This window comes from Loxodonta africana, chromosome 22 (assembly GCF_030014295.1).
Source record: "Loxodonta africana isolate mLoxAfr1 chromosome 22, mLoxAfr1.hap2, whole genome shotgun sequence".
Classification (NCBI taxonomy): domain Eukaryota; kingdom Metazoa; phylum Chordata; class Mammalia; order Proboscidea; family Elephantidae; genus Loxodonta; species Loxodonta africana.
In genome coordinates this window covers 37,208,405-37,227,265 of record NC_087363.1, presented here as the reverse complement: position 1 = coordinate 37,227,265, position 18,861 = coordinate 37,208,405, and the positions used below count along the sequence as shown (strand labels likewise).

The 18,861-nt window shown below is 48.3% G+C and overlaps 1 protein-coding gene across 1 annotated transcript in view; it reads left to right on the top strand.

Annotated features, from left to right (window-relative positions):
* WNT7A (Wnt family member 7A) overlaps window positions 1–18,861 on the top strand; it is a 75,865-nt gene that overhangs the window by 5,783 nt on the left and 51,221 nt on the right. The gene's annotated exons all lie outside the window — the stretch shown is intronic.

The following is an 18,861-nucleotide window of genomic DNA, read 5'->3' as shown; positions in this document are numbered from 1 at the left end:
GGTGGGAAGGCCAGGTTGTGTGTCTTCTCACTTGTGTACACTGGCCTGGGGGATGGGGACAGAACGCTGCAGCCATGCTTGCTTCTAAGGCACAAACTTCCCTGAAAGTCCGGTCAGCCTGGGGTCTCGGGGCTGACATGAGCGATTCGCCCTGTCTGCTCAGCTGATCAGAGGGCATCCTGGAGTTCTGGGTGTCCTTCAACCCCCAATGTCTGCAAACCCAGCTGGTGCTATCTCAAAAAGGCCTACCCCAAATCCAGCCACTTCTCCACATCTTCGCTGCCTCCCCCTCTGCTGAAGTCATTGGTCTTAGCTGACTGCCCTATCTGCCCCTGGCCCTCTGGCTCTCCTGCAGACCCTCCTGAGGCAGGATAATCCTCTTTAGATGGAAATCAGATCGTATCATTACCCCGTCTGTGTTGGCAGCTACCCATCTTATCAGAACAAAATCCCAACTGCTCACCTGGTTGCTGCTGACCTCCGCCCTGCCTGCTCCATCCTTCCCTTGCCCTTGCTTGCTTGGCCTCGTCCTGCTCTGCAAACACTCTGTGCTCAGTCCTGCGCTGGGGTCTCAGTGCCACGTGTTCCTCTGCCGTACATCCTTTTTACTGCCTGCGCCCTCTCGCCCCGTTCTTTGCACTGATTGCTCCCTCCCAGCATTCCGGCCTCAGCGAGGCCTTCCCTGTTCACCCATCTAAAGTCCCCCCTCACCCGGAATCTCCATGCCATCAGCCAAGCACCTAGCACCGCCCGAATCCATTCCTAGCCCACTTGGAGTATCAGCTCCATGGGGGTGGGGCTTCCCACCATGCTCACCACTGAAGGTGCTCTTCCCCTTCTTCTTGGAGGGAAAAGCAGAGTCATCTCAGAGCTGTGGCAGGTCGTGCTTTGTCCCCATGTTCTGTCAGTGGCTTCTCACTCCTGCATCCAGATCCAAGTCAACAGGGCCATGGTGGCCTGGCTTCGGCAGAGCCCCTTCCCACACTCCCTTCCCAGGATCATTGCTGCACAGAAGTTTGCCTTGCCCCACCCGCCCTTCCTCTCCCTCTTCCCAACCTCAGGACCCACTTTTCAGGTGGAAACCAGGACACAGAGGAAAGGTGGGCCTGCCCCAGCTCACACAACAAGGTGCCATCAACACAGGGACTCCAGTTTTGGTCACTGAAGTCTCAGGCTTATGAGCCTCCCCTGGCCCCATTCGTGGTTTTTTTTTTGTCTTGTGCTGCCCAGATCCCCACTTCCAGGACCCATGCCTGGCCTCTGGCATTATTTTAAATGTTGTTGCCATAGAGGATGTTACAGATGGAACCTGAGGCTTGGAAGGGACTTGCCCAAGGACTACAAAATGAGCTCAGGGCCTCACAGCACTGGGCGCGTTCCAGCACCACTCACAGCCTCGATAAGCCAGTCCTGAGGGCCTGGGGTTGCGGGGAGGACCAGCCCCGCCGTAGGCCATAAGAGACCACTGCAGGCTGAGGAGGCCAGGTACCATCAGGATACAGCGAGGAGGACTAGAGTCTTGGGCAGAGGGCATTCTAGCACCTTGGGTGGGCGCAGGGGGCAGCCAGAATTCAAGCAAAGAGTAGCCAGAGAAAACCCTGGCACAGAGATACTGAGTTCTGCAGGGCTGGGAGGGAGGGTGGTCAGAGCAGGAAGGTGCACATGAAGCCAGTCTGAGGACTTTGGGTTTCTAGAGGGGAAGGGGGCTGTTGAAAGGTTTTGAGCATGGAAATGGCTCCATCAACATATGGGTTGAACTGGGTGAAATTTCCAATGTTCAAAGACTTTTGACCCACAAAAACAGCAACATCATATGATTCAACTTGATAAAATTTCTGGAAGATTGACTAAAGGTGGGTGGGATACAAAACTCATTAATTCATTATTCATTGATTTAGTCATTCACTGATTCATCCATGCACTCGCCAAATACTTACTGAGCGCCCATTGTAGCTGGAAGGTGATGGGATGGCGCAAATGGCTTGTGCTCAACTACTAACCTAAAGCTTGGCTGCTCAAACCCACTCAGCAACTTACCGCAGAAAGGCCTGGCAATCTGCTTCCATAAAGATTCAGCCAAGGAAACCCTATGGAGCAGTTCTACTCTATAACACATGCATCACCATGAATTGGAAATAACTCAGTGGCAGTGGGTGGGTTTGGTTTTTGGTTTATTGTGACTGGAGACGCTGCTTCAGCATGTGTGGTCGGGGGGGGGTGGCATCTGGAGACCTGAGCGAGGTGAACCTTGGGCATGTCTGGGGGAAGAGCATACCAGGGAAAGGGAACAGCAAGTGCAATGGCCCTGCGGTGGGAAAGTGCTTGTGGGTTTGAGGACAGCGTGGAGGCCAGTGTGGCTGTAGTGCAGGGACAGAGAAGGAGAAGAGGAAGGATTAGAGGTCAGAGAGGGAGCCAGGACCTGGGCAGGGTGGCGTTTGTCAGGCCAAGGTGAGAGGTTTGGATGTTAGTCCCTGTGAATGGGGAGCCATCGGGGGGTGAGAGCATTGCTCTGGCTGCTGGGCAGAGAATCCACTGCAGAGGGGTAAGGCTGGGAGTTAGGAGTCTGGTATGGTCTCCCAGGCAAGTGGTAATGGTGGCTGGGACCTGATTGATGGCAGTGGAGGTCTGGTTTGGAGGTGAGCTTCTGGAATGAAGGGAGGCTGATGACTTTAAGGCCAGTTAAGAAAGAGTTATCCTGGTCTGGGGCTTCTAGGGTGGTGGAGTGGAAAAGAGAAGATGAGGTCAATGGAAAGATCAAAGAGAGCTCCAAGAGCCAGGGAAGTCCCCTTCCCGCTGCACCTTGGTTTCTTCACATGTAAACAGGCATCCTACTCAGGGTCATCAGGAAGCAAGCCTTAAGTTTAGGCTTATGGGGCTCCCCATCAGAGCTCTTGCCCCCACAGGCGTGCCAACTTGCTGGGAAAGACCAGCTCACATGGGCTGATTCATAGGGGTGAGGAATCAGGGGTGTGGTCTCTGACTTTCAGAACTCTGGCCATCAAGTCCGTACTCTGGACAGCAGGCAGGTGAAAGGAGTGGGCATATATACTGCCTTTAAAGAGACTTCCCAGAAACCCTCCCAACCCCTCTGCATATGTATCAGGGGCGCCAGAACTTAGTCACATGGCTACCCCTAGCTGCAAGGGAAGCTGGGAGTACAGTTTTTTATTCCGGGTGGCCATGTGTCCAGCTAGGAATCTGTGTCCGAGGAGGATTGGGAAAAAGGAAGTCAGGGTGGGCAGCTAGCCCCTGGCAGAGGTCCTCCATCCTACACGCAGCCCTGAAGGTTTGCCCTTCACCCACTTCTTACCCTCTGCCTGTACTTCATGGCTCTGTTTCCCCTTCTAAGTCTCCCGCAGCAGGAAGGAGACTTAGCATGTCTCTGGCAGCACATGCAAAGTCCTAAGGTTCACTCCAATTGGTCCTGCTAATGGGGATCAGGAAACCCTGGTGGCATAGTGGTTAAGTGCTACAGCTGCTAACCAAGAGGTCAGCGGTTTAAATCCTCCAGGTGCTCCTTGGAAACTCTATGGGGCAGTTCTACTCCGTCCTATAGGGCCACTATGAGTCGGAATCGACTCGACAGCGGTGGGTTTGGTTTTTTGGTTTAATGGGGATCAACTCGTAGGTTATCTCTCTGTCCCAAAACAATCACAGAGGCCAAGAGTAACAACACTTTCATAAGCCAGGCCTGGGAGCCACACCTAGACCATCTCAGGGGACAGGGGCTTCTAACAACCAAGCAGAGAGCTGTGTGGCCAGTGCTTTATGGAGACAGGTCTGGCTTGTGGTGGGTGCTGAGGGGGAGACGCCAAGGCAGAGGAGTGGGCTGGCCAGTGGAAATGGCCCTTGATCTGGGTCTTGAAGGGGAAAAAGGGAACAGCAGAGACAAAGACATGGCAATGTGAACCCTGGGATGGTGAATAGCCTTGTGTAGCCTGGGGAGGCAGAGGGGTGGGGAGCAGCATGTGAGATGATGCTTTATCAGGGGTCTTGATGCCAGGGCGTGTTTGGGTGTCAGGTGTAGGGTGTGGCATTATTATTAGCTTTGTCAACTACAGCCCATCCCACTGTGGCCCTTGGAGGGAGGCTAGGAAGGCATTCATCCTTCTCCGGGCTTTTGCTTTTTTTTTTTTGCCAATTTAACATTTTTTTCACATGTATAATTCAGTGGCATTGATTACATTAATCGTGTTGTGCAACCGTCACCAGTGTCCATGGCCAAATTTTTCATCATCATTAATAGATGAAAAACAATAACTCCTCCCCTCCCTCACTCCTGCTCCTGGTAACCACTAATAAACCCTGGCCTCTATGCATTTACCTATTCTAGATATCTTATATAATTGAGATCATCCAATATTTATCCTTTTATGGTTGATTTACTTTTTTTTTTTTTTTTACTTCACTCAGCATCATGTTTTCCAGGTTCATCCATGCTGTAGCATGTATCAGGATTTCATTTCTTTTTATGTCTGAGTAATATTCCATGGTATGTGTGCACCACAGTTTATTTAATAGGCATTTCAGTGGTTTCCATCTTTTGACTACATGACTAGCGGTGCAGATAACATTGGTACACATGTGTCTGTTTGAGTCAATTCTTTCAAGTCTCTTGGGTACGCACTAGGAGTGGAATTGCTAGGTCATTTTCCTTTTCTTAAACAATACAGTGAATTCACCTCTTGAATTCACCACCCTACACAACAACTTGAACTCAGTGAGCCTTTGCTGGGTTCCCTGCCTCTCTCCTCCAAAGCCAAGTTCTGTCTTTCTTGAGTCTTACATTTCCCATCCATTCACTTTTTTATGTTTAATTTATTCTATGGACATATTCCCCACAAGTACATTACTTAGTTTGAGTTGTATTTAATTTTGTAAAGAAAAGGCATCACATTATACGCAATCATTCATAGTTTACTTTTTTCACTCAATATTAACCAAATCCATCTATATTTTTTCTTGGAGCTGTTGTTGAGTCATTTTAACAGTGGTGAATAGACAGTGTACGTATCTCCTCTTTCGGTTGTGGAACATCTGGGTAGTTTCCGAGCATTTGCTCTCATTAGCGATTCTGCTACGAACCGTCTCGTGCATTCACCTGGCACACATGTAGGTGCTTTTCTCCTGAGTATACACATAGGAATGGAATTACCCATCATAAGGTATGAATTATATAAGGAGAAGAAACCGAAGTTGCAGTTGTCAATGATTTCTTTCTACTTGGATTGACAATCAATGTCCATGGAGGCAGTAGTCAAAAATCAAACCAGGTATTGCATTGGGGAAATCCGCTGTAAAAGACCTCTTTAAAGTTTTAAAAAGGACAGATGTCACTTCGATAACTAAGCTGTGCCTGACTCGAGCCATGGTCTTTTCAGTTGCCTCATATGCGTGTGAAAGTTGGGTAGTGAAAAAGAAAGACGGAAGATGAATTAACGCATTCTAGCTGAGGTGTTGCCGAAGAATATTGAGTATACCGTGGAATGCCAAAAGAACAAAAAAATCGATCTTAGAAAAAATACAACCAGAATGCTCCTTAGAAGTGAGAATGGAGAGATTCTGACTTGCTTACTTCGAACACGTCATCAGGAAAGACCAACCGCTAGAAAAGAACATCATGGTTGATGAAGTAGAAGGTCAGTGAAAACAAGAGGAACCCTTAGTGAGATGGATTGACACAAGAGAGGCAACAGAGAACTCAAGCATACCAATGATCATGAAGATGGCATAGGTCTGGGCAATGTTTCATTTTGTTATACATAGGTCACCATGAGTCGGAGCTGACTGGGGAACACCTGGCAGTAACAACAAGGTATGAATGCCGCCCTGATTCCAAAGTGGTTGTGTCAAATCCCACTCGTGCGAACCAGCAGTGTTGATCCACTGCTTCTCCAATACTTGTCACTGTCCAGGCTTCTTCATTTTTTCCTAGTGGGTGGGTGTGATATGCTTTCTCACTGTGGTCTTGTTTGCACTTCCCTGAGAAGTGACCAGGTTGCAATCTCTTCCTCTCTTCACTGGCCGCACATGTTTACTCTTCAGTAAGTTGCCTATTCTCAGTTTTTGCCCATGTTTCTGTTGGGTTTGTGTCCTCCTGTGAAGCTTGGCCATCCATGGTTTTTTTGTAGTCATGGTGCAGGGCACAGAGAGTTGTATTAGGGGGATTTTAGGGAGAGTGTGTTGTGGGGGCTTCAGCTTCTCCCATCATTGTCATTTGTCTTCTCATTAAGGGCTAATATGGGCCAGAAGTTGAGGCAGCCCTTTCCCAGACATGCCCCTGAAAGGAGGGACTTGCACCTTCATCTCACTCCTGGGGACAGGCTTGGAGTCAGGCTATTTTGTGACAGGGCTGAGATCAGTAGTGAGTCCCCTGTTGTCGGCGAGATTCTTCTGTTTGAGAGATTCTCATGTCTGCCATGTATTTGGGAATGTCTGGTCATGTGGCTGGGCTGTGGGGCAGACAAGCGAGCATTGGAATCAGGGTCACATGGCCAGGATCCATCCTGGCCCACCACTACCTTGCTGATGACTGAGCAAGTCATTTCACCCTTCCAGCCTCAGTCTATCTACAGAACGGGTGAGTCACACATTCTACCTTGGCAGGTGGGCCCAGCGTAACAATGAGTGAAGTCCATCAGAGGATATAGCTCCCTCCTTTCCAGGGGGCCTACATGTCAGTCTCAGATCAAGAATAGCTCAGTGAGCTGGGGGTACATGCTCTGGGTTTTATTCTTGGTGCAGTAGCCGTTGGTCTAATGAAGTCATCTAAGTTCACCATTTTGACTCTGCCTTCAAAATATGTCCCAAATCTGTACACTTCTCACCATTTTCACCATCACTCCCTGGCTCAAACCTCTGTCTTCAGAGAGTAGTCTTCTAGACAGCTACATTAGCATCCTGAGGCATCCCCCCAACCCCCCCGCCCCGCTTTGGATCCCCTAGTCCACACAGTCACCCAGCATAGCATCTTCCACTGTCATTCTGATCGCAGTCTTCTTGTTTAAAACCCTACCATGGCTTCACCTTTCTCTGAGAATATCATGCAGACTCGTCCCCTGGTTCCTCCACCTCTGTGATCTGTATCCCAACCCCACCTCTCTGACCCGTCTCCTGCTTCCAGCACCACTGGCCTTCTTCCTGCCCTCAAGCATGCCAAAGTCCTCCCACCTCAGGGCCTTTGCTCTTGATGTTCTCCCTGCCTGGATCACTTCTCCCAGATGTTGGCTTGACTCCCCTGTCCTTCCATTCTCTGCTCAGGGAAGCCTTCATTACCCTCCTACCTAGTATAGACTGCCCACCCACCCCTCTGCAGCCATCACCTGGCCTTATTTTTCTTCATAGCACTTTACTGCTCAAGGACACAGTGTCCATCTTTGTGTTCACTGATGCTCCGCTTGGGTCTTTCCCAGCTTCTCCATTTACCAGCTGTGGGCCCTTGGCCAGATGGGACTGCTAACAGAGTGCTCCACAAATGACAGTTACATTGTCACGATCACCTGCCTCTTGGCCAGATGGAAGCTCTTTGTGGGGGGGCAGAGGCCTCTGGAACAGCATTGGCACATGGAGGGCACGCAGTCACCTCAGGCGGACTTTGTGCATGTAGGGACACTCTCCGGGACTGGTGTAGACCCTGCCCCGATGTATCGCGTGCATAGGGGTGGAGCAGAAGGGCACAAGGGAGAGGCAGCTGAGTGATGATGGGTAACCTACTGGCTCCAGCATTAGAAGCTCTTCACTCAAATGCCACCTCTTCCATGAGGCTTTCCTGGACCACCTATCTAAGACAGCCTCCCCACAGACAGCCCTGCACTGTTCTCCTTACAGTACTCACCACTTCCGGAAATGACTTTGCTTCCTATGGATTAATGTGACTGAAGTTGGTCCTTTCCACTTGTGAGGTTTCATGAAGCCCTGTCGACTGTCTCCTTCACTGGGCCGCCAGCACCTAGCACAGGGCCGGGCACACGGTACACTCAGTGAACACATGCAGAGGTAAACGAACCCCAGCAGGCCAGCACTCCCCTACTCAGCTGTCAACAGTTGCTCCAGGCCCCTGAGGACAAGATCTGTGTTTTGCTTGTCTTCATGAACCGGGGTCTGGGTGGCACCTTATACGAATAAGCACTGTTTTCTCTGTTGTGTGGTGAATTCTCTTCTTTTCTCACTCCAAAAAAATACAAGACTAAATATTCATCATTGCATATTTTCATTTTGATCCATCTTAGCCTGGCATTCCCACTCATAAAAATCTTTTAAAAAGATTGGTTCATTCAACTATTCTGTTAGCTCTCCCACCTGCCTTTGCATTAGTTTCAGATGGGATACAAAGGTTGATTAGGTCAAGGCCTGGGAAAGACCTGCATGATGTGACCCAAGAGGAGCTTATCCCAGAGTCTGTTCAGCAGAACACTAGTCTCCACCTCACCCCCTACTACCACCGGCTTCTCTGGGGAAAAAGCTGGATTCCATGGATGATACATTTAGCTTAGCATGTTGTACCCCCTGCTCCTAGAGACTCAGAGCACACACTAGCCTATAAGGCTCTGAAAAGTCCTTCATAAAAAAAGTAGCTTGACCAGGCTTCATCTAAAGTGTCCCACTCTTCTCTGACCTTGGAACCACTGGCCACCCTGCAGAGCTGACCTTCAGAGGCATTCCACTGGGAAATGTCAGTCTGGAGCAGAGCTTTGAAACAGTTCTTCCTGGTTCAGTCGTGGCTGAAGAAGTGAAACTGGAACAGACTCCAATTTTTTAAAAAATTGAGGTGAACTGGAATGATAACCAGAATGGGAAAAATTACAGATTGAAGCCCTTCTAGGAACCTCATCTCCCTCTTAGAAAACAAGGACAGTGAACGCGTTGCATAGCAATCAAATCTCTTGCCTGTCGGATTCTGAGCAGAGTCGGAAACAGTGGTGCCCTACTCAAAGATGGTGGTCAAGCATGCCACTTTGAATAAGTGTTGCTCTCCACAGTCCTGCCAGTAACCTAATCTCATGCATCAGGCTCCTGAAAGGGCTCACTTCCCCTCTTCCAAGTCTCCCATTCTGAGCTTCAATCCATAATTTTTCCTGGTCCAGTAATCATTCCAAATCACCCAGATTGTAAAAATTCCTGTCTGTTCCAGTTTCAGTCCGTCAGCCATGACTGAACTGGTTTGTACTGGTTTGAACCGGCTCAAAGCCCTGATCTGGAGACACCTCAGAGATTGACTGTACTGTTAACATGGTTTTTGGACCAACTGGGAATCTGCCAAAAATGTATTCATCTATTCCAGTTTCAACATCTTTCCCCAGGCATACAATAGGGTCACATCTTAGCTTTTGACATCAATTTGTATGGTGAAAATCTATTCTAGTCAACATTACCCTAAAAAATCGCTTAAATCATCCATAAAATACCTGGTTTTCTATACAACAAGTACAGTAAAATGTTCATGGAGATGTATAACATACAATAATGCACTGGATATAATAAAAAGTACGTATCCCCAAATAGAAGTATACAATAGTTTAGATTATTTTTCCCTAGGTGCACTGGCTCCATTTGTGTAAGTTAAATGCTCATGAGGTGACACCCCCCCATGCCCACCATTTGCCTGTTTATCCATCTGTCCCACAGACATTTACTAGCATCTTCTGTGTGGTAAATGCTGGAGAACCCAAATGACTCAGCCACAGGCCCTGCCCTCAGGCACTCAGTCTGGCAGGGACTGGGGAATCAGCACTGAAATGTGTCTGGGGCTCTGGTAGAAGAAGGAGGGGCACCTGGAGGATGAGCACAGGGCTGGATTACCCAATAAGCAAGGCACGCACAGGCCTAATTGTGCCTTCCCACCAATCTGCAGTGCACAATTTCACCTGTTCCCACCATGGCAAAGACGTGGTGAAACCCATGTGAGATTGCTCACCACAGATTAACAAGTAAATACAATTAAGCCCATGTGTAACTTGCTCAAATGCAGGCCGGTGCATACCTGTGCTTACTGGCTAATCTGCCACTGGTAACGGGCAGGTGGCCTGTGGGCCTGCGGGAGTCACTTGAAATGAGTTTTGAGGTTAAGTAGGGGCTGATCAATAAGCCAGGAGAGAAAAGTGTGGCAGAGGGAAGGGCAGCAGGACTAAAGCTATGTGACCCAGTGTGACCCAGCCAAGAGTGCCTGGAATCCAGAGGAGTTTGGGCAAGCTAGACTATAGGGTGTGAGGTAGGGAGGGCAGAAACAGGTACAGAAAGAAGTGAGGTCCAACTCTCAGGGTTTTGTGTTCCAGATTCAGGGGATTGGCCTGGGAGGGGAGTTGTTGGAGGGATTTAATCAGGGGAGAGATAGGATTTAGGAGAATAACCAAATCCTTTGCACACATAGAAATTTGCTGTGTTTCATGATGGAAAAAGTAGTGGGAACTTTTAGATGTGTGCTCCTAGGGAGGGCTGCATTCTTCTCCAAACGCTCATGCCCTCCTGTTTGGGACACCCTGCTGGAATTTTCCCAGGGATGAGTACAAACGACCTAGGATTGAGCTCCTGGATTCCACCTCCTCTGTCTACAAACCGAGAACCGGGATGCATTTCTGGGCTTTCACTCCCATAGCATTTGGGTGACCACTTCTGCTCTTGGGCGATCACTTAGCAGCTTCTCCCATCTCGTGGGGTGGCTGTCTGGTCCTGGAGTCTTGCATCTGGGAATCCACATGCCTCAGAAAAACAGCTCCGTCTTTTTCACCCCTCTTGGACCGTGTGAACACGTCTATAGAAGGCTTGGAAGGATGGATTTGAAGACCTTTCCAGTGAGGGAGACAGAAGCAAGGGGCAGGCAGCTCCACTTTCTCTCTGTCATTTCTTAACAATATGCCATCTTGCCCCAGCAAAAGACCTATTCTTCCCCTATTCTTGATTAGGACGCAGCTAACAAAGGACTTTTTGTCTCGTTCGCGTTTTTTCTTTTTTGCAAGCCTCAGTTCATCCTGGGTTTTAGCGCTCCTGACACTATTCTTTGAGATGAATCTTTGGTACAATGTTACTTTTCCAGCTTTCTTATGGTAGACAGACAGACACACACACACACATGGTCATTCATTCATTCAACTGTTGAGGCTTCACAGCTGAATAATCCAGGTCCCCACAACCCGGTAGGGAGACACTGATAATTAAACTCAACACGATAAGGCTAAATAAGGATGGATACGGTGCTGGGCCACAGCAGAGGGAGGGGAAGTCTGGAGGGCTTCTCAGAGGAGGGGACATTTGAACCACATCTTGATGGGTATGGTGTTAACCATAAAAAAACCAAACCCGTTGCTGTCGAGTCGATTCCAACTTATAGCAACCCTGTAGGACAGAGTAGAATTGTCCCATAGGTTTTCAAGGAGCAGCTGGTGGACTCGAACTGCCGACCCTTTGGTTAGCAGCCGGACACTTAACCACTGCGTTAACTAGGGCTCTGTATTAACCATACCGGTGGTTATATGCGTTCCATAAGATCCACTATTTATTGATCGCTTACCTGCTGTGGGCCAAGCCTTTCATGTGTAGTGATCAATTTAACCTGCTCAACAATGCTGGGAGTCAGGGATTTTATTCCTCCCATTTGAGAAATGAGGAAACTGAGGCCTTGAGAGATCAATAGACTTACCTCAGCTCCCACCACTGGAGGAGCCAGGATGCAAACCCAGGTTCATCAGCCTGCAGAGCCCTGTTTAGGAACCACAGGGCTACTTTGCCTCTCATTCAGCAGATGGGGAGAGGAAGAGCATTTCCAGGTGGGGAACATCCTGCGTGACCCAACCTGAAGTACCTGGAATCCAGAGGAGGCGTGGAGACAGGAAGGGGCAGAAGATGCTGACAGTGCGGGGAGGCCTTGCTTGATGGCAGTAGAGGCCCTTGGATGGAGCCGAGGCAGAAGAAGAGCAGGGAGGCCTAGGCCTGCACACGCCCCTTCCCTTTTCCTTCTCTGTGTGCCTCTTACCTTAGCCAATCTTGGCCCAGGTCCAGGCCCATGCCCCTCGCATCCCCAAAATCTCCCGTCCTTCATAGAGAGCCTCCTGAGTTCTTTACTAGGGGACAGCCCAATGTGGCATTTGGAGCCCAGAGGGGCTGTAAAATGCCCCGCCACAGGGCTGGCAAAAACAACCTTTTTCCGTCTGTATATTTTCCAAATCATCATATATTTCAGCCTGTGTCACTGCAGATTGCTCACTCTCTGACCTGTTGGCTTTAAATAGCAAAAGAAAAAAAAAGTACAATGCATTTTGTGGTTTCCAGTAAGATACCGTAAATACACCCAGATAATATTCTGGTGCAAACCATTTATAGCGGCTGCAGGGCGGTGGAATGGAACCTTTCGGGCAGGCTGGGATACCAGTTGATTTCCTGTAACCGCTGGGACTGGTGTGTGGCTGGAATGTGTGAGGGCATCCAGGCCATCAGCCCCGGCCCCCCATTTCCATCTCAGCAGTTAACGCTTGCTCTGCTTCCTTGTCATGAGCACCTTCCAGGTGCCTGGGCTCTTTACACCTGATGGTTCCCATTTTACAGGTGGGGAAGCTAAGACTCGGGAGACACCGTCCTTGCTCACATGGCCCAGCTGAATGAGGGGAGAGGGGAGGGATTGACAGGCTCCATCTTGTCTTACCAGAGTTCTGAGCTGAAGTCTGCCTGGAGAGTCCCAACAGGCGAGACCCTGCACCTCTGGGTGGAAAACTTACCTGAGAGAGATGTGGGATCTAGAGTTAAGGAGGCTATGGTAGGATTGAGGGCAAGGGGAGCCAGGATTGCCCTGTGCTTGCTAGTGACTTCAGGTAAGTCTCCAGGTCTCCGCCCACCTGGCTTTCTGGGTGGTAGATTCAGGGATTGCTGAGGAACTCACGGGCACTTTGTCTGTGGCTCTGGGGGTCTGTTCTCTGATTCTCTCTGATTCAGGGTCAGGATGGTGTGGGCCCAGCAGGACTGGACCCAGCCTCTGCCTGCCATTGCAGCCTCCCCTCCTCCCATATTCCTCTCCCTTACCTGCTGTTGCCCCCAGCCATGCCATCTCAGGGCCATTGCTCAAGCTGCAGATCACTTAACTTCTCAGAGCCTCAGGTTTCTCACCTGTAGATTATAAAGAATGGTGTCTACCCAATGAGCTGGTGTAAATTACCATAGATAGCCAAGCGTGGGTCAGGCACATAGTAGGTTCTCAACAAATGTTACTTTCTGTCCATCTCCCCCTGAAAAAAATACCTCAAGCCTGATAGGAGGCCTCTGACTACCCTGGGGCGTCTTTCTGAATGGGCAGAGGAGGTGGGCCATCGGGAGACTTCAGGAAGCGTCTTTTACCCTGTGCCTTCAGGGGCTCCATGCCTGCTCGGTCAGATCCTCTTTGAACCTCAGTTTTCTCCTCTGTAAAATGGGCTTGCTAGTATCACCTCCCCGAGGGGTTGTTTTCTTAAGGAATAGATGAGCATACTCTTCTAAAGGGCTTAGCATGAAGCTTGACAAAGAATAAGCACTAAGTAAAGGCCAGGTGGTCATTGGCCACTCTTTGGTTGGCCTTTGGGGAGCTTTCATTCCTTCATTCATTTATTCAGCAGATATATACTGAGTACCTGCTGTGTGCCAGGCTCCGAGGACACAGCAGGGAACAAGACAAAGTACTTGCCTTCAAGGAAATTCTATTCTAGAGGGCCCATGGGGTGGTGGGGGAGGTGTGGAGAACAGACAATAGACAAACAAATCTAAAAGAGCAGGTAACAAGAAATGCCATAGAGAGAAATAAAGCAGGGGGAAGCTTCTCTGTACCTCCCCGTGGTGCCTGTGGTCTCACCAATTATAGTAATCATAATACTCACTACTGTTGATTTAAGCACTGCTGTGTGCTAGTTGTTAGCCGTTTCTTCCTATAGGGCAGGTGCTTATTAACAGGTGAGGAAACGGAGGCTCAGAGAGATTAAGTGACTTGCCCCAGGTCACCCATCTACTAAACCCAAAAACAACCAAACCAGTTGCTGGCTAGTTAATTCTGACTCATAGCAACCCAGTAGGACAGAGTAGAACTACCCTGTAGGGTTTCCAAGGAGTGATTGGTGGATTTGAATTGCCCACCTTTTGGTTAGCAGCCAAGCTCTTAGCCATTGTGCCACCAGTGAGATTGAAGCTCAGGCCTGTCTCCTTCAGGAATCCCTTACACATTATCGTGGGGGTTGAAGACAGACGTGGTCTCTGTCCGCTCACAAACTCACAGCATGGCTGGGCAGACAGACTCCATGTCAGCTCCACACGCTTCCTCTGAGTGAGGCTGTCTTGTCCCTCTGGATGTCATTGAACACAATGAAGCTGAGAGACAAACGGGACTCAGTGGTAACAACAACAACAATAATAACAGTTGGCATTAAGGATAACAACAGCAATAACAATAATGGTTGGAGTTAAAGGTAATAATAATAACAATAATGGCTGGAGTTAAGGGTAATAATAACAACAATAACGATTGGAGCTAAGGGTAATACTACTAACAACAACAATCAACAACAGCTGGCATTGACTGAACATATACAGCATGGAAGACATTATGTTCAGCAGCTTCCCTTCACAGACTCTGTGAGTCTGTCCATGTGGCGGCCCATGGTTTATGGATGTTATTATAAGTCCCATTTTACAGAGCAGGCAAAGAAGGTATAAAGAGGTTCAAAAGCCAGACATTAGTTACCCAGCAGCCCAATGCCCAGGGCAGTGTTTACGGTGGTCAGTGGAGACAATGGCACTGGGGAGTCTCAGCGTAATGTTGGCCACAAGGCTGACATCACTAGGGTCAACAGCAACCCTTGGGCATCCAATAAGTGGACCTTAGGGGCCAGTATTCAAATCTATTCTTGAGATGGTTTCTAAATTCAGGTGGAATGTACTCAAGGTGGTACTTTGGCTTGAGAATAGATTTGATGCATTGCACACTAATGATTGCAGACCAGACGAGTTGTGGGATGACATCAAGGACATCATACATTAGGAAAAAAAAAAAAAAAACCCAGCGCCATCAAGTCGATTCCAACTCATAGCGACCCTATAGGACAGAGTAGAACTGCCCCATAGAGTTTCCAAGGAGCGCCTGGCGGATTCAAACTGCTGACCCTTTGGTTAGCAGCTACTACTATGCCACCAGAGTTTCCAAAAGGCCATTAATAAAGACAGGAAAGAAAGAAAAGACCAAAATCGATGTCGGAAGAGACCCCAAAACTTGCTCTTGAACATAGAGTAGCTAAAGCAAATGGAAGAATGGTGAAGTGAAAGAGCTGAACAGAAGATTTCAAAGGGTGGCTCAAGAAGACAAAGCAAAGTATTATAATGACATGTGCAAAGGCCTGGAGTTAGAAAACCAAAAGGGAAGAAGATGTTCAGCTTTTCTTAAGCTGAAAGAACTGAAGAAAAATTCAAGCATCAAGTTGCAATACAGAAGGATTCTATGGGCAAAATATTAAATGACACAGGAAGCATTAAAAGAAGATGGAAGCATCAAAAGAAGATGGAAAAAGATTTGGTCGATATTCAACCATTTTAGGAAGTAGCATATGATCAAGAACCGATGGTATTGCAGGAAGAAGTCCAAGCTGCAACGAACGCATTGGCAAAAAACAAGGCTCCAGGAATTGACAGAATACCAAGTGAGATGTCTCAACAGATGGATGCAAAGCTGGAGGTGCTCACTCATCTCTGCCAAGAAATTTGGCAGACAGCTACCTGGCTAACCAAATGGAAGAGATCTTTATTTGTACCCATTATAAAGAAAGGTAATCCAACAGAATGTGGAAATTATTGAACAATATCATTAGTGTCACACTCAAGTAAAATTTTGCTGAAGATAATTCAAAACCAGTTGTAGCAGTACATTGACAGGGACTACCAGAAATTTAAGCCAGGTTTAGAAGAGGACATGAAATGAGGGATATCACTGCTGATGTCAGATGGATCTTGGCTGAAAGCAGAGAGAGAATACCAGAAAGATGTTTACCTGTGTTTTATTGACTATGCAAAGGCATTTGACTGTGTGGATCATAACAAATTATGGATAACAGGGCAAAGAATGGGAATTTCATAACACATAATCGTGCCGATTTGGGACCTGTGCGTAGACTAAGAGGTAGTCATTCAGACAGAACAAGGGAATACTGTATGGTTTAAAATCAGGAAAGGTGTGCGTCAATTTTGTATCCTTTCACCATACTTATTCAGTCTGTATCCTGAACTGATAATCCAACAAGCTAGACTATATGAAGAATGGGGCATCAGGATTGGAAGAAGACTGATAAATGATCTATGATATGTAGATGACACGACCTTGTTTGCTGAAAGTGAAGAGGACTTGAAGCACTTACTGATAAAGATCAAAGACCACAGACTTCAGTATGGATTACACCTCAACAGAAAGAAAACAAAATTCCTCACAACTGGACCAATAAGCAATATCACGACAAGCAGAAAAAATACTGAAATTGTCAAGGATTTCATTTTACTTGAATCCACAATCAATGCCCATTGATGCAGCAGTTAAGAAATCAAACGGCCTATCGTGGTGGGCAAATCTGCTACAAAAGACCTCTTTTAAAGTGTTAAAAAGCAAAGATGTCACTTGGAGAACTAAGGTGCACCTGACCCAAGCTGTGGTATTTTCAACAGCCCAGATGCATGTGAAAGCTGACAATGAATATGGAAGACCGAAGAATTGATGCCTTTGAATTGTGGTGTTGGTGAAGAATATTCAATGTACCATGGACTTCCAGAAGAATGAACAAATCTGTCTTGGAAGAAGTACCTCCTGAGAAGCAAGGATAGTGAGACTTTGTCTCACTATGGACATGTTATCAGGAGGGACCAGTCCCTGGAGAAGAACACCATGCTAGGTAAAATGAGGTTCATCGGAAGCGAGGAAGACCCTCAATGAGATGTATTGACACAGCGGCTGCAATAATGGGCTCAAACATAGCAACGATTGTGAGGATGGCGCAGGACCCAGCAGTGTTGCGTTCTGTTGTACATAGGGTTGCTGTGAGTTGAAAGTGGCTCAGTGGTACCTAACAACAGCAGCAGAGGGTACCTGGCCCCTGGGAACTCTACAGCTGGAATGGCAGGCTTCATTGTTTCCTGGTCCTCCGTGCAGCCTTCACTTCTGGGGACAGTGTGTGTTGTGAAGAGGGGGAAGGTCCTGGGCACATGATGAGGCTTCGCTCTGGTTTGGGGTCCACCTTGAACTAGGGGGAGTTCAATGTTTCCAGGTGCAGCTACCCTGCCTCCACCTCCTGGGATATGATGGTGGTCAGAGTGTGGGATCAGAAGCTATCCACACTGCCATTGTCTTTAGGTGTCTGTCACTTGCCATCTGCATTGTCATGTGCTGCCCAGAGGGCTAGAGAGACCCAGGACAGTGACCTGCTGGTGGCAGAGCAAGGGCACACGAAGTTACCACAAGGAAGTTGGGCTGGAAGCCCCCATCCTGGCCTACAGGGATAAGCATAGGAGATGAGTCTCAGGTGACAAGCCAGGCTCCGCCAACTCTATTTGCATTCCCCATTCTTGGCCTGATAGAGTGGACAGGGTCTCCTTTCAGCTCCTCAAGCCTGTGCCAAACCTCTTGTACCTCCTGTACCCCTGGTCATTTAATCACTGGGGATGGTTCTTGGTCTGTGTGAGGTTTCTGGTGGCAGGGTCTGTGGCTCAGTTCTGCTGCCCACTGGTTGGGCAGCCTGGGCAAGCCAGAGCGCTCTCTTGGCCTCAGTTTCTTCGACTGTAAATGAAGATAAATGAAGACCTCTACCCCTTCCCTCACCGCCTTCTGGTAAGGCACTGTTAGTACTGCCATCAATAAAAGTCATAATAAATCTTGTATTTGGGGTGACTTTCTTCAACTCTGGAAATTTTTTTCTAGTTTTTTTTTTCTCCTAGTCCTTTCAACCATCCTAATAAAGTGGGCCCAGTCATCATCCCATTTTACAGTGGGGGAACTGGAGAACAGAGAGGTTAGAGGACCTGTCCAAGGTCGCACAGCCAGAAAGTGGTGGAACAGGGATTTCTACCCTTCCCCACCCTGTTCTCTTTATAGTCTTCATCTGATTGTGTGTGAGGGCCTAATCTCACTGTTTGCTGTATCCTCTGGTGTGTTTTCACATGAATTTGATAGTCTGTGAGTGTGAGCTTGGTGTGGTTCTGGGGACTCACTGGCCTGGGATGAGACCTCTCTTTGGGACCACCTGGAGCACACAGGGAAAATAAATCTGAGCCCTAAACCTGCAAAGGTAGGAATGCAGCTACTGGTATCCTACTTTTAGCCCCACCTGCAGTGTTCACCCACCCCGCCATCATCTGCTCTGTTCTGACTCAGGCCAGTTTACTATTGTCTAGCTTTACTGGGGGGCAGATTTCTCCAGTCTACCCTTGCCCAGGGAGTCCATCGAGCGCTATCTCTCTTACCATCCCTGGTTCCATGGAGCTCAAGGCCTGAATTCTGAGCTCCCTCGTTTGTAGAGCCCAGCAATGTGAGGATAGCCATATTCTGTTTGCATCTACCCTTCTGGTGGACACTTCCCTCTTCAATATGTGGCCCCTATGGGTTCTCTTGCCCATCAGTTGGGCAGCCTGGGCAAGCCAGAGCTCTCTCTTGGCCTCAGTTTCTTCAACTGTAAATGAAGATAAATCAAGACCTTTACCCTTTGAGCCCAGCCAAGCAGTGGTAGGTTCTGTGGAGCATTTCTTGGTGTCCTCTAAGAAAAGTAATGTCAGGTGTCCAGCCTGCCTTTTCGCCAGACTGGAGGTCAAGTTCATGCTCCTGCCTGCCCTGTGGCCACCATGCTTTGTGCCAGACCTTGTCGGGCACATGCTACACATGGTTCCTAAAGC